Raw genomic sequence first — 12,161 nt, 5'->3', positions numbered from 1 at the left:
GGCCATCCAGCCTCTGTTTAAAAGCTTCCAAAGAAGGAGCCTCCACCACACTCCGGAGCAGAGAGTTCCAGTGCTGAACAGCTCTCACAGTCAGGAAATTCTTCCTCACGTTCTGATGGAATCTCCTTTCTTGTAGTTTGACGCCATTGTTCCGCATCCTAGTCTCCAGGGAAGCAGTTTAGTGGTTTACTCCAGGTAGGACTACCAACAAGATGTCTCCTTAGATACCTCTGTCTCTGTAGTTACCAAACAAGCATAACAGTAGTAAGCAAGATTTTCAAGCGATGTTAACTAAGTTAACAATATGTCATTACCTCTAACCCTAACCCAATTACTCCTCTGAAAATGTCATGTTTTCCTTTGGCTCTGGGCTTTCATTTGCCCTCTTCTCAAGCATGCATTTACAATGAGGTGTGCAACTGGGGAAGGCTAAAGGGAGCATTAACTCACCCAGTCTCTTTGTATGGCTATATCTCAATTTCTGCAAAAAAATAAATAAAAAAAAGTGAAGAACCCCCTAAATGCCCCCAATTATTTTCTAGGGAACATGAGGACCTTCGCACAATGTTTGGAGCCTTTCCTCCACACCCCTTAGAGGCCACTTTGGAGCATTTGGGAGCACTCCCAGGGTCACTAAAACAACACATGACACACAAATGTAGCATATGGCCACACCCATACATCTTCTCCTTGAATAAATAATATTAAAAAACCTTTGCAGCATAATTTTCTGCAAAATAGAACTTCTCACTTTAAACTTTCAGCAATAATAACTTGCCACAGCAAACTATACGCAAGGATTAGAGTTACACTGAATTTGCTGATATTCCTCAGTAGTCTATGGCGATGCATAAACATATCAGAATCCTGTGCCAGAGCACTCATGTGTCCCACAAAAGCGTTCAATTCAATTCTGGTAAAATACAGGGCGGGGGGTGAGTTTCCATTTAGATCACCATAACTTTTCCAGCTCCTCTCACTTCTTTAGGGTTCTTTTACACTATGCACTTATAGCACTATAATTCCACTATAGCTGAACAGAAAACTTGTGCTCATTTAGCAGGGTTGCACCAGCACATTTTCGCATACCCCAAATGGTGTGACATCACTTCTGGTTGCTAGTTGCCTTTTAAAAAATCATTTTCAAACTTCTATTGGGGGGCATTTGGGGTTTTTGGGGAACTCTTAGGGTCGCAGTTGCCAACCTTTTTCAGATATTGAACCCTCCAGTAGACATTTTCCCCCCATAGTACCCTAATTCTATCCCTGATTTTAACTAGGCATTATAAACCCACACAATTTTTCTTTCTTTCATCTATTCCTATTGCTTGAGTGTTTTGCATAACACAGCAGCTTTGGAAATACAGAGAAAACATTTCAAATATAAACACAAAACTTTATTTTGGTACAATAAACAATTGAATCCACACCTAATGAAATGAATAAAATTATTTCATTTCTGTACTTAAAATAGTTTTAAAACACCTCAATATGTAAATCTGGGATCGCCCAAGTACGTAAGTAAATCTGGGATAGCATTATTTCTTTATTTGTTTTTGGTGTATACATAAACTGAAAACCTGAAAAGCCCGATTCACACTGATAGGTGAACATGAAGGGGATCAGAGCTCAGATAGCCTTTCCTGCTCCTGACGGGTATATATCTATCAGTCCTACCCAAAAAAGCTGCATTGCATTTCAATAAGATCTTCATACTCTGGCATGGACAATATGTGAGGTTTATTTCAGTTGGCAAATGAGTGTTGCATCCCCGCAATGTCCTTGCTGGTGTTTGGGAAGTACCCCTCATGTGGTTTTATTTTAAACCCCATTTTAAATTTAATTTTAAAAATTTCTTGCAAGACCCCTATGATGCTTTTGTGGAACCCTAGGATTCTGCAGAACATGGTTTAGGAATCATAGAATCATAGAGTTTGAAGAGACCTCGGAGGCCATCTAGCAACTGTTTAAAAGCCTCCAAAGATGGAGACTCCACCACACTCTGGGACAGAGAGTTCCACTGCTGAATAGCTCTCACAGTTAGGAACTTCTTCCTAATGTTCAGGTGGAATCTCCTTTCCTGTAGTTTGAAATCATTGTTCTGCATCCTAGTCTCCAAGGCAGCAGAAAACAAGCTTGCTTTCTCCTCCCTATGACTTCCCCTCACATATTTATACATGGCCCTCAACATGTCTCCTCTCAGCCTTCTCTTCTGCAGCTCTTTAAGCTGCTCCTGATAGACCTTGTTCTCCAGACCCTTGGCCATTTTAGTCACCGTCCTCTGGACACATTCTGGCTTGTCAACAATCATCCTTCAATTGCAAAGCCCTGAATTGGACACAGTGTGATTCCACACCAGGTGTGGCCTGATCAAGGCAGAATAGAGGGGTAGCATGACTTCCCTGGATCCAGACACTAGATTCCTAATGATGCAAGCCAAAATACCATTGGCTTTTTTAGCTGCCGCATGACATTGTTGGCTCATGTTTAACTTCTTGTCCACGAGGACTCCAAGATTTTTTTCACAAGTACTGCTCTCGAGCCAGGCGTCCCCCACTCTGTATCTTTGCATGACATTTTTTTTCTCCCTAAGTGGAGTGTTTTGCATTTGTCTCTGTTGAACTTCATTTTGTTAGTTTTGGCCCATCTCTCTAATCTGTTAAGATGGTTTTGATTTCTGCCCCTGTCTTCTGGGGTATTGGCTATCCCTCCCAATTTGGTGTCATCTGCCTTAGGGGAGGCTGACTTTTGAACCTGGGCAGGTTTTGCCTGGTTTGGAAGCATAAAATTGCATGAACATCATTCCAAATTTTTATTAATTCTTGAAGCTTTGTGGTTTCTGGGGCAATTAGGAGGCACACCTAGGAGGCCAAAGGTACATGTGTGCCCTGCAGATTGCCTTTTGCCCACCTCGGCTGTCAGGAGTTTGCCATGTTAATTTTACACACTTTTACAATTCACCTAGGAGTGTACAGCTTAGAGTCTACTGAGCCGCAGCACTAATGCTTGGAATGTATTCTGTTTCATGTGGTAGAAAGTAGCGTGGGGTCAGACCACACAGCTCGCCCCTACCATTCCTTTCAAGTTAGAAATCCATTCCTCCATAGAGAAATTGCATTATTGCTGCCTAAAACTTTTACAGAACATTGAGACAGACCAATTACCTTGAATGAACTGCAAAGAGATTCCATTCATTCAAATGTGACTAAAATGTAAGTGGAAGTAAAAAATAATGGCTTTTTTTTCCTAAAAAGGATTCATGCTTTAAGTCCATTTTTCATAGTACTTCTTCATTTTTGCTTAATAATTTTTATTTGAATTGTCAAAGGCTTTCATGGCAGGAATCACTGAGTTGTAGAGAGTTTTCCAGGCTGTATGGCCATGTTCCAGAAGCATTCTTTTCTATCGTTTCCTCTGCATCTATGGCAGGCATTCTCAGAGGCTGTGAGACCTCACAACCTTTGAGGATGCCTGCCATAGATGCAGGCGAAATGTCAGGAGAGAATGCTTCTGAAACATGGCCATGCAGCCTGGGTTTGCCTTTCTCAGCTATACAATAATATACACTTTAGAAGGGAATGTCCTTAAATGTGGTGTAGAACTGGAAGAATAGGACTTATTTTCTGTTGTTCAGCAGCTCCCATAGGCAGTAATCCTGTACCACTAATTAGCACTTCACCAGCTCCCTTGGAAAGTTATAGTTCAAGTGAAAGGAAACAGTAGACTTAAAGAACTATAATCGCACTGATGAACCAGGTTTGTATAGCTGACTACCAAAGCTCAGAAAGTCTACTCTGGCCTTATATAAATTCTTAAAAGGCGTGAGTTTATTTTGTCTAGATTTATGTAAATCTTATGAAAACTTCTGCAGTAGGTATTTGCCAAAGGCAGCGCTAGATTATTCACTGAAGCCGAATCCCCATCTGGAGTTGGTTTTAAGGCGTGTTTTTTTAAATAAATAAAACAAAGGAGAAAGAAAACCTGGCTAAAACTATTCCAGAACAAGCACTGAATGGAGGCTATTGATTTCTGTGTTCCTAAAGTGTGGTCTGAGAAGGTGGCACATGATTCATAAACCTTGCTAAAGTCAAGAAGTCTGGTGTCTGATCAGTGATTAGATGGGAGATTACGCAGAATTCTTTCTGCAGCGTCTCACGTTCTACAGTGAAAATGAAACCAGGATATAATATAATAAAAATAAAATAAATATAAGTCAAGATTCATGCTGATGCTGTGGTGGATTGTGCCGTCACACCTGGGGGATATTATTCTTAGTGAAAGAGGCATGGACGTGACATCTTTCCCCCAGGGGATTGCTTCTTGCCCTCCTTTAGGAAAACTGGAACTCCCAAGGACCAAAACACTGTAGATAACTCAAAATTGGTTTTATTGTTCACAAAGGCAATAAGCTGGAAGTTTCAAAGGGGTAAAGGAAAATATACCGTATATTCCGGCATATAAGACGACTGGGCGTATAAGACGACCCCCAACTTTTCCAGTTAAAATATAGAGTTTGGTATATACTCGCTGTATAAGACCACCCCTCTTCCATCGCACACCAAATAAAAACAAAAAATAAAAACATCAGATTTGATTTCAAATCCAAGACTATCAAAGTAGTATCCAGCTCTTCGGCTTAGAAATGGAGATGAGCGCCAACCCCCAGAGCCGGACACGACTGGACTTAACGTCAGGAGAAAACCTTTACCTCACCTGTAAACTCCTGTATGTTTATTATTTATTTAACAGTTGTGGGTCCATGGAGCGTAATAAAGTTCTATAAATTTCTACCTTACCTTACCTAGAGTGAGACCAGGGCCGGGTCCAATGTCCTTTCCCCAACAACAACAACAATAATGGAAATCTAGAATTGGAAGGGACTCCAATGGCCATCCAGTCTAACCCTAATTCTGCCAGACAGGAACACATGTCCAAGCCCTCCCGACAGATGGCCATCCTGTTCTACTTAATAATAGCAATAACAACAATAATAGCAATAACAACAACAATAATAATAGAAGGGACCTCAATGACCATTCAGTCCAACCCCATTCCTGCCAGGCAGGAAGACACAATGCAAGCCTTCCTAACAGGTGGCCATACAACTCTGCTTAACAATAACAACAACAACAGAACACTAGAGTTGGGACTCCAATGGCCATCCATTCCAACCCACTCACTCCTGCCAGGCAGGAAGACACAATGCAAGCCTCCCCAACAGGTGGCCATCCAGTTCTAGTTACCATATATACTCGAGTATAAGCTGACCCGAATATAAGCTGAGGCACCTAATTTTACGACCAAAAACTGGGAAAATTTATTGACTCGAGTATAAGCCAGGGGAGGGAAATGCAGCTAGTGGTAAGCTGAGGGGACAGAAGTTGTCATAAAGCCATCTTGTGCAGCTTCCAAAACCCAACACGTGAGAACATTTTGCACTGCAGCCAGATATTTCCAAGGTCATGCCCAAAGGGTTTGATGAATATACCCTTTTTGAGATAGATCTAAATCAGGCATGGGCAAACTGTAGCCCTCCAGGTGTTTTGGACTTCAACTCCCACAATTCCTAACAGTCCGTATTTGAGAACACAGAAATGCTGGACCAATCTAACAACCACCATGTCAGACTCACAGAGAAGCCATTGCAATCCACAAGAAGCATGTGGACAATTTAAACAGAAAGGAGGAAACCATGACAATGAACAAAATCTGACTGTCAGTATTAAAAAAAACTCCTCTAAAATCAGGACAGTAAATAAAAAACAACACTCAAAAGCAGGGGAAATCCAGACAATAAAAAATCAGGACCAACTAACACCTCCCAAAAAGGATCCCCCCAGGCAGGAAGCAGCCAGGCTTTGAAGCTGCAAGGCCATTCAATGCTAATCAAGGTAGCCAATGGCAACATTCCCACTTGCCTCAAGCAGACAAGAGTTCTTTCTCCCACCCTGGACTTTCCACAGATATATAAACCCCACTTGCCATGTTTCCAACAGACCTCACAACCTCCAAGGATGCCTGGCACAGATCTGGGCAAAACATCAGGAGAGGACACTTCTGGAACATGGCTATACAGTCTGGAAAACTCACAGCAACCCAGCCAGTAGCTGTTAGGAATTGTGGGAGTTGAAATTCAAAACAATCTGATAGAAAACTGGGACTTGTAGTTTGGTATGGTACTGGCTCTCTTAACAGGGAAGGCTAAGGACCTTGTAAAACTACAACTCCTGTGATTCCATGGCACTGAATCTATGGCAGTTTTTTTTGGGGGGGGGGGATTCCCCTTTAAGAGTAGATGGCCCTTGCACTGGGACTTCCCCTTTTAGGCTGCCTTGTTCTTGGCTGCAGAAACAAAACAAAACGGGGGAAAGAGACCTTTTTCTTCCTCCCTCTGCAGGCTATTGAAAACTTTTCAAACTTAAGAGAGGCTGTTCTTTCAGAGGGAGCTGAGCACAGAGACAGGAAAGAAACCCCAAAGAGGGGAGAAAGAAGAAGTGTCTCCAGCAGGACTTTCTCGGAGGTGCCTTTGTTTGGACTCTCCTTGAGTAGCACTGTTTGAGGAAGGAGAGGGAGAAAGAGGCCGGGAATGGGAGGCTTGGGGGCAGCCTCTTCTGCCCCTTTTTCCTTCAGGAGGAGGAGGAGCGGCAGTGCTGCTGGGGGTGATGGCCAGCTGGGCTTGTGCAAGGGCAAGAGCAGCAGGCTGCGCTGCTTGGGGATGGCGAGGGGGGAGGAGGAGGATTGGCAGGTCTGCCGGGAGTGCTGGCCAGCTGAGCTGCGAGAGCAGCAGGCTCCCTTTGGCCTCTCATGGCTGCTCGCGTCCCTCGCTCTGGGCATCCTCAAGTGGTGGAACTTATAGCCGGCACACAAGACGACCCCCCCACTTTTAAGATGACTTTCTTGGCTTAGAAAGTCGTCTAGTATGCCGGTTTTTACGGTACATTACAGTCTCTGGTTGTCTTGGGTCCAAGGAGTTTTGCAGCTGAGAAGCTTTTCCAGGTCCCTCTTTCTCAATGGCTGTGAATATCAGAATGATCACAACCCCAATTCCAATGGCCTATATCATGAAGGGACAAAGACTTCCTCTGGTGCCAAAGAACTGGTTTGAAGGCGCTTGAGACTTCTCAACATCATCCAGGTTGATCTGAACATGAAGCATAAGTCTCAAGGGTAAGAACCTCAGAATTGGTGATGAGAGGTAACCTAATCAGGGTCTTGTAGAGCCAAGTTTCTTACTCACGTCCATCTGGTAGAAAATCTGATGGTGGAATGAAAAAGGGAAGCACTCCCCTCCTCCAGGAAGAGGTGGAGCCAAACAATTGAACTGAGAAAGCAATTCAACTGGTGCAAACAACAATGATTGACAGCTATAAATAACCAATCAATCCAGCTATACATAGGCAGGGGAAAAAGGCAGGATTAAGCGTGATACAACAGTTTAAATCTTGCAACTAACAGTTCTACATATAGTTGGCACCACTCACACCATCACAGGATGCAAAGCCTCCTCCCAATCAAGGCAGCTATTAGTGATTCAGCTATTAGTAGGAGGATGGATCCTGCCCATCACATGACACAGGGCTACTTCCAGTGGGACTCTGTTCTCCTAGTGTCCTAGGATGCGTTTATTTATTTATTTATTTATTTATTTATTTAAAGCATTTATATTCCATCCTTCTCACCCCGAGGGGGAGTCAGGGAAGAACACAACATATATATGGCAAACATTCAATGCCGGAACATAAAATAAACTATAAATATAGACAAACGCTAAAATCAGTTATCTCCACTTTAAAATCAATTGTTGAAAATCATCTCAGATCAGCCATACTGGATCTGGTCAGCAGGGTAGAGTTTCCTATTGTTGCCTTATCACACTGTCTCAAAGGCTTGGTCCCACAGCCAAGTTTTTACCATCTTTCTGAAGGACAAGAGGGAGAAGGATGATCTAATCTCACCGGGGGGGGGGGGTAGTTCTGTAGCCAAGGAGCAATCACTGAGAAGGTCCTCTCTCTCATCCCCACCAATCACACCTGTGACAGTGGCATGACCGAGAGCAGGGTGGTGCCTAGGGAACATCGGAGGCTTCCTGCATTCTCATTGACAAGAATGGGGCCAGCTCTGAGTTAAGCCAGGGTGGGATGGGGAAAGTGCCAATGCGGGTGATGTAGGGCATGGAGCAAATCCCCCCACTATCACTTTGAGAGGAATGTGGACAGAGCTTGTCATGCATCATGTGATGTCTCACAGCAGGCTCCATTTTTTGCCATACAACAAAGTGACAAAACAGGGCAAAATTCCCAGTGTGAAGAGCTCTGATTTTTGATAGCACAGCTCTCTCTGTGTATTTGACATTCTTGTCCAGGCAGTCCCTTCCAAAAAAAGGTGCAGCCTCCTTTTCCTCCCTTCAGTTATCCCTCTTCTGCTCTTTGGGTCTCTTGGAGTGCAGCTATATTCATGTTAAAATGTCTCAGTTTTATCCATGCTTACTGAGGATTCTGGGAGAAATAAGCTTTTATTTATTTCTATCCTGTTTTTCTCCCAGCTTGGGACTCAAAGCAGTGAACAACGTATAAAAAACAAAAACATAACATACAGTAAAAGTAGACAGAACTACCATAAACATAGTCATATCTAATAAAAAATTGTAAAAACCAACATCAATGTAATTGGCAACTAACAAAAAAAACAATTAAACATTCAGTAGATCAAAATCCCCATCTGGTATCAAAATAAGTATCTCTTTCACATAAGTAAGCAACGTGTGCTTCCTCCACAGTCCTTAAAGTGCAATCCAGCTCAACAGCCCATATTTTTTGCACAACAAATGAAAAGTTCAGGTGAAGTTTCACCTGATGTTAGGTACAGTTATCTTGAAAGCGAAAAGTCAGTTCTTACCAGCTTTTTCCAATGCTTTTTTTTTTAGTTGTGTCAGGAGCGACTTGAGAAACTGCAAATTGCTTCTGGTGTGAAAGAATTGGCCGTCTGCAAGGACATTGCCCAGGGGACGCCTGGATGATTTTTCATGTTTTTATCATCCTTGTGGGAGGCTTCTCTCATGTCCCCGTATGAGGAGCTGGAGCTGATAGAGGGAGCTCATCCGCCTCTCCCCGGATTCGAACCTGCGACCTGTCGGTCTTCAATCCTGCCGGCACAGGGGTTTAACCCACTGCGCCACCAGGGGCTCCATTTCCAATGCTGTTGGAATGGAGTAGGGTGGCCCAATGTCCATGACGTCAGGTGGGACTCCAAAAACGACATACAATCTCAAAACCCCAAGGACAGGGAGACCTAACTGCAATGCTTTGAGGTGTTTGGTTGGGAGAACCGCAGCTGCTCCATCATTGCCTTGATTGGCATTGCCAGCAGTAGTGGTTCCACCCTGCTTGAAGACTGGCTTCAGCTTGGCCAACCCCTCCAGGGTGGTGCCAGCCCTGATTCCGTCATCCTTGAGCACAGTGATGGTCTTCTCTTTTCCCTGGTTGTCAATGGACTTGGTTGTCACGGATTTTGACCAAAGTTTTCACTTTGTCAAAATCCTGTTTATTGGCAGAAGCGTTAGTACATTAGTGTCCCACTCTGGGGGGTGGTGCTCACCTCCATTTCTATGCTGAAGAGCTGGAGTTGTCCAAAGATGCCTTCAAGGTCATGTTGCCAGCATGACTGCATGGAATGCCGTAAAGTTCTCGCAGAAGCATTACCTATTGATCTACTCACATTTGCATGTTTTCAAACTACTAGGTTGGCAGAAGCTGGGCCTAACAGCTGGAGCTCACCCCGCTCCCTGGATTCAAACCTGTGACCTTTCGTTCCGCAAGTTCAACAGCTCAAAAGTTTAACCCACTGTGTCACCATGGGCTCCACACAATAGTCATTTATGGCCCAAGAAATCATGGCATGTACCTTCTACATTCTACATTCATTAGATAGAACCAAAATCCTAAAGAACAAAAAAAAAATCCATTGCACTACATTAGGAAGGGCATTGTCATAATGTCCTGAACTGCACTTCCAATGTGGCTAATTTTTTCTCTCTCACAAATCCCACAATGACAAACCAGGGATGAGTTTGCAGTACTTCCTAGCTTGGAGGAAGTCAGTAAAGATGTTAACCAATCTAAAAATAATGAAGCAAACAGACATGATGTGATCCTTGCTTCTTGGTTTACCAGCCTGTACTTTCATGGTGAATGTCCTTAATGTTCAGGGCATTCTTTTTCAAGCACTGGTTCCCAATTACAAAGATGAATGCATGAAACACTATTCCTACAAACTGGGGACGGGAGGGGGGGGGGGAGACGGGAGGATATTGCCTATAGTTTATTGGTGATGAGAAAAATCGTTTTCATATGTCTAACATTTCAAATGGCAGATAATGTAAAAAATCCCCCACAAAGTTAAGGGATTAATTAGTACTAAATGCACTTACAGCATTGATCTGAAAATAAGTATATTTGAGTTTCACATTCATGTTTTATTAAATACTTGTTGCTTAAAATTACATGAATAATACATGAGGCTGAACTGAAAACAATCGTGCTTCACGTCCTACTGCTAAGGAACAACAGAATTATGATTCAAAAGAAATAACATAAAGAAAGGAGGAAAACATTTAACATGAACAGTATTTCTAGCTTAAAATGCAAGATTGTACAGTTTTTAATGGCCTTTTGTAGTCTGCTCTTGACTTCTGTTTAAACACAAAGATGTACCATGAAATTGCTGTGTCTTTGAGGTCTATGGAGAAACACATTTAAACACAAATACTAATTTGGTTGCATTGCTTAGCCCAAGACCTTTTCAAGATGGCTTTTTGAGATAGTTGACACAGTAAAGTGCAAAAGCAACAACTAAGGTACTCGAACAATATTTCTCAACCTGGGGGTCGAGACCTCTGGGGATGGAGGGTTGCGAGGGTGTGTCAGAGGGGTCACCAAAGACCATCAGAAAACACAGTATTTTCTGTTAGTCATGGGGGTTCTGTGTGGGAAGTTTGGCTCAATTCTATCGTTGGTGGGGTTCAGAATGCCCTTTGATTGTAGGTCAAATATAAATCCCAGTAACTACAACTCCAAAGCGCAAAAGCCGGGTTGCAGCTAAACATCAAAAAAACCAAGATTATGGCAACAAGAATGATTGACAACTGGAAAATAGAAGGAGAAACTGTGGAGGCTGTGACAGACTTTGTATTTCTAGGCGCAAAGATTACTGCAGATGCAGACTGTAGCCAGGAAATCAGAAGACGCTTACTTCTTGGGAGGAGAGCAATGTCCAGTCTCGATAAAATAGTGAAGAGTAGAGACATCATACTGGCAACAAAGATCCGCCTAGTCAAAGCCATGGTATTCCCTGTAGTCACCTACGGATGTGAGAGCTGGACCTTAGGGAAGGCTGAGCGAAGGAAGATCGATGCTTTTGAGCTGTGGTGCTGGAGGAAAGTGCTGAGAGTGCCTTGGACTGCGAGAAGATCCAACCAGTCCATCCTCCAGGAAATAAAGCCCGACTGCTCACTGGAGGGAAAGATACTAGAGACAAAGTTGAAGTACTTTGGCCACATCATGAGGAGATAGGAAAGCCTAGAGAAGACAATTATGCTGGGGAAAGTGGAAGGCAAAAGGAAGAGGGGCCGACCAAGGGCAAGATGGATGGATGGCATCCTTGAAGTGACTGGACTGACCTTGAGGGAGCTGGGGGTGGTAACGGCCGACAGGGAGCTCTGGCGTGGGCTGGTCCATGAGGTCACGAAGAGTCGGAGACGACTGAACGAATGAACAACAACAACAACTCCAAAATGTCAAGGTCTATTTTCCCCAAACTCCACCAGTGTTGATATTAGGGGCATATTAGGGAATATCTGAGTATTTGTGCCAAGTTTGGTCCAGATCCATCATTGTTTGAGTCTACAGTGCTCTCTGTATGTAGGTGAACTACAACTCCAAGACTCAAGGTCAATGCCCGCCAAACCCTTCCAGTATTTTCTGTTGACTATGGGAGTTCTGTGTGTCAAGTTTGGTTCAAATCCATCGTTGGTGGAGTTCAGAATTCTCTTTGATCGTAGGTGAACTATTAATCCCAGCAACTACAACTCCCAAATGACAAAATCAACCTCCCCCCAAACACTCACCAGTATTAAATTTTGGGCATATCAGGTATTTCTGCCAAAT

This window comes from Anolis sagrei, chromosome 1, assembly GCF_037176765.1.
Source record: "Anolis sagrei isolate rAnoSag1 chromosome 1, rAnoSag1.mat, whole genome shotgun sequence".
In the NCBI taxonomy this organism is placed as follows: Eukaryota; Metazoa; Chordata; class Lepidosauria; order Squamata; family Dactyloidae; genus Anolis; species Anolis sagrei.
The sequence above is the reverse complement of the archived record's forward strand: the minus strand, read 5'-3'. Positions refer to the sequence as shown.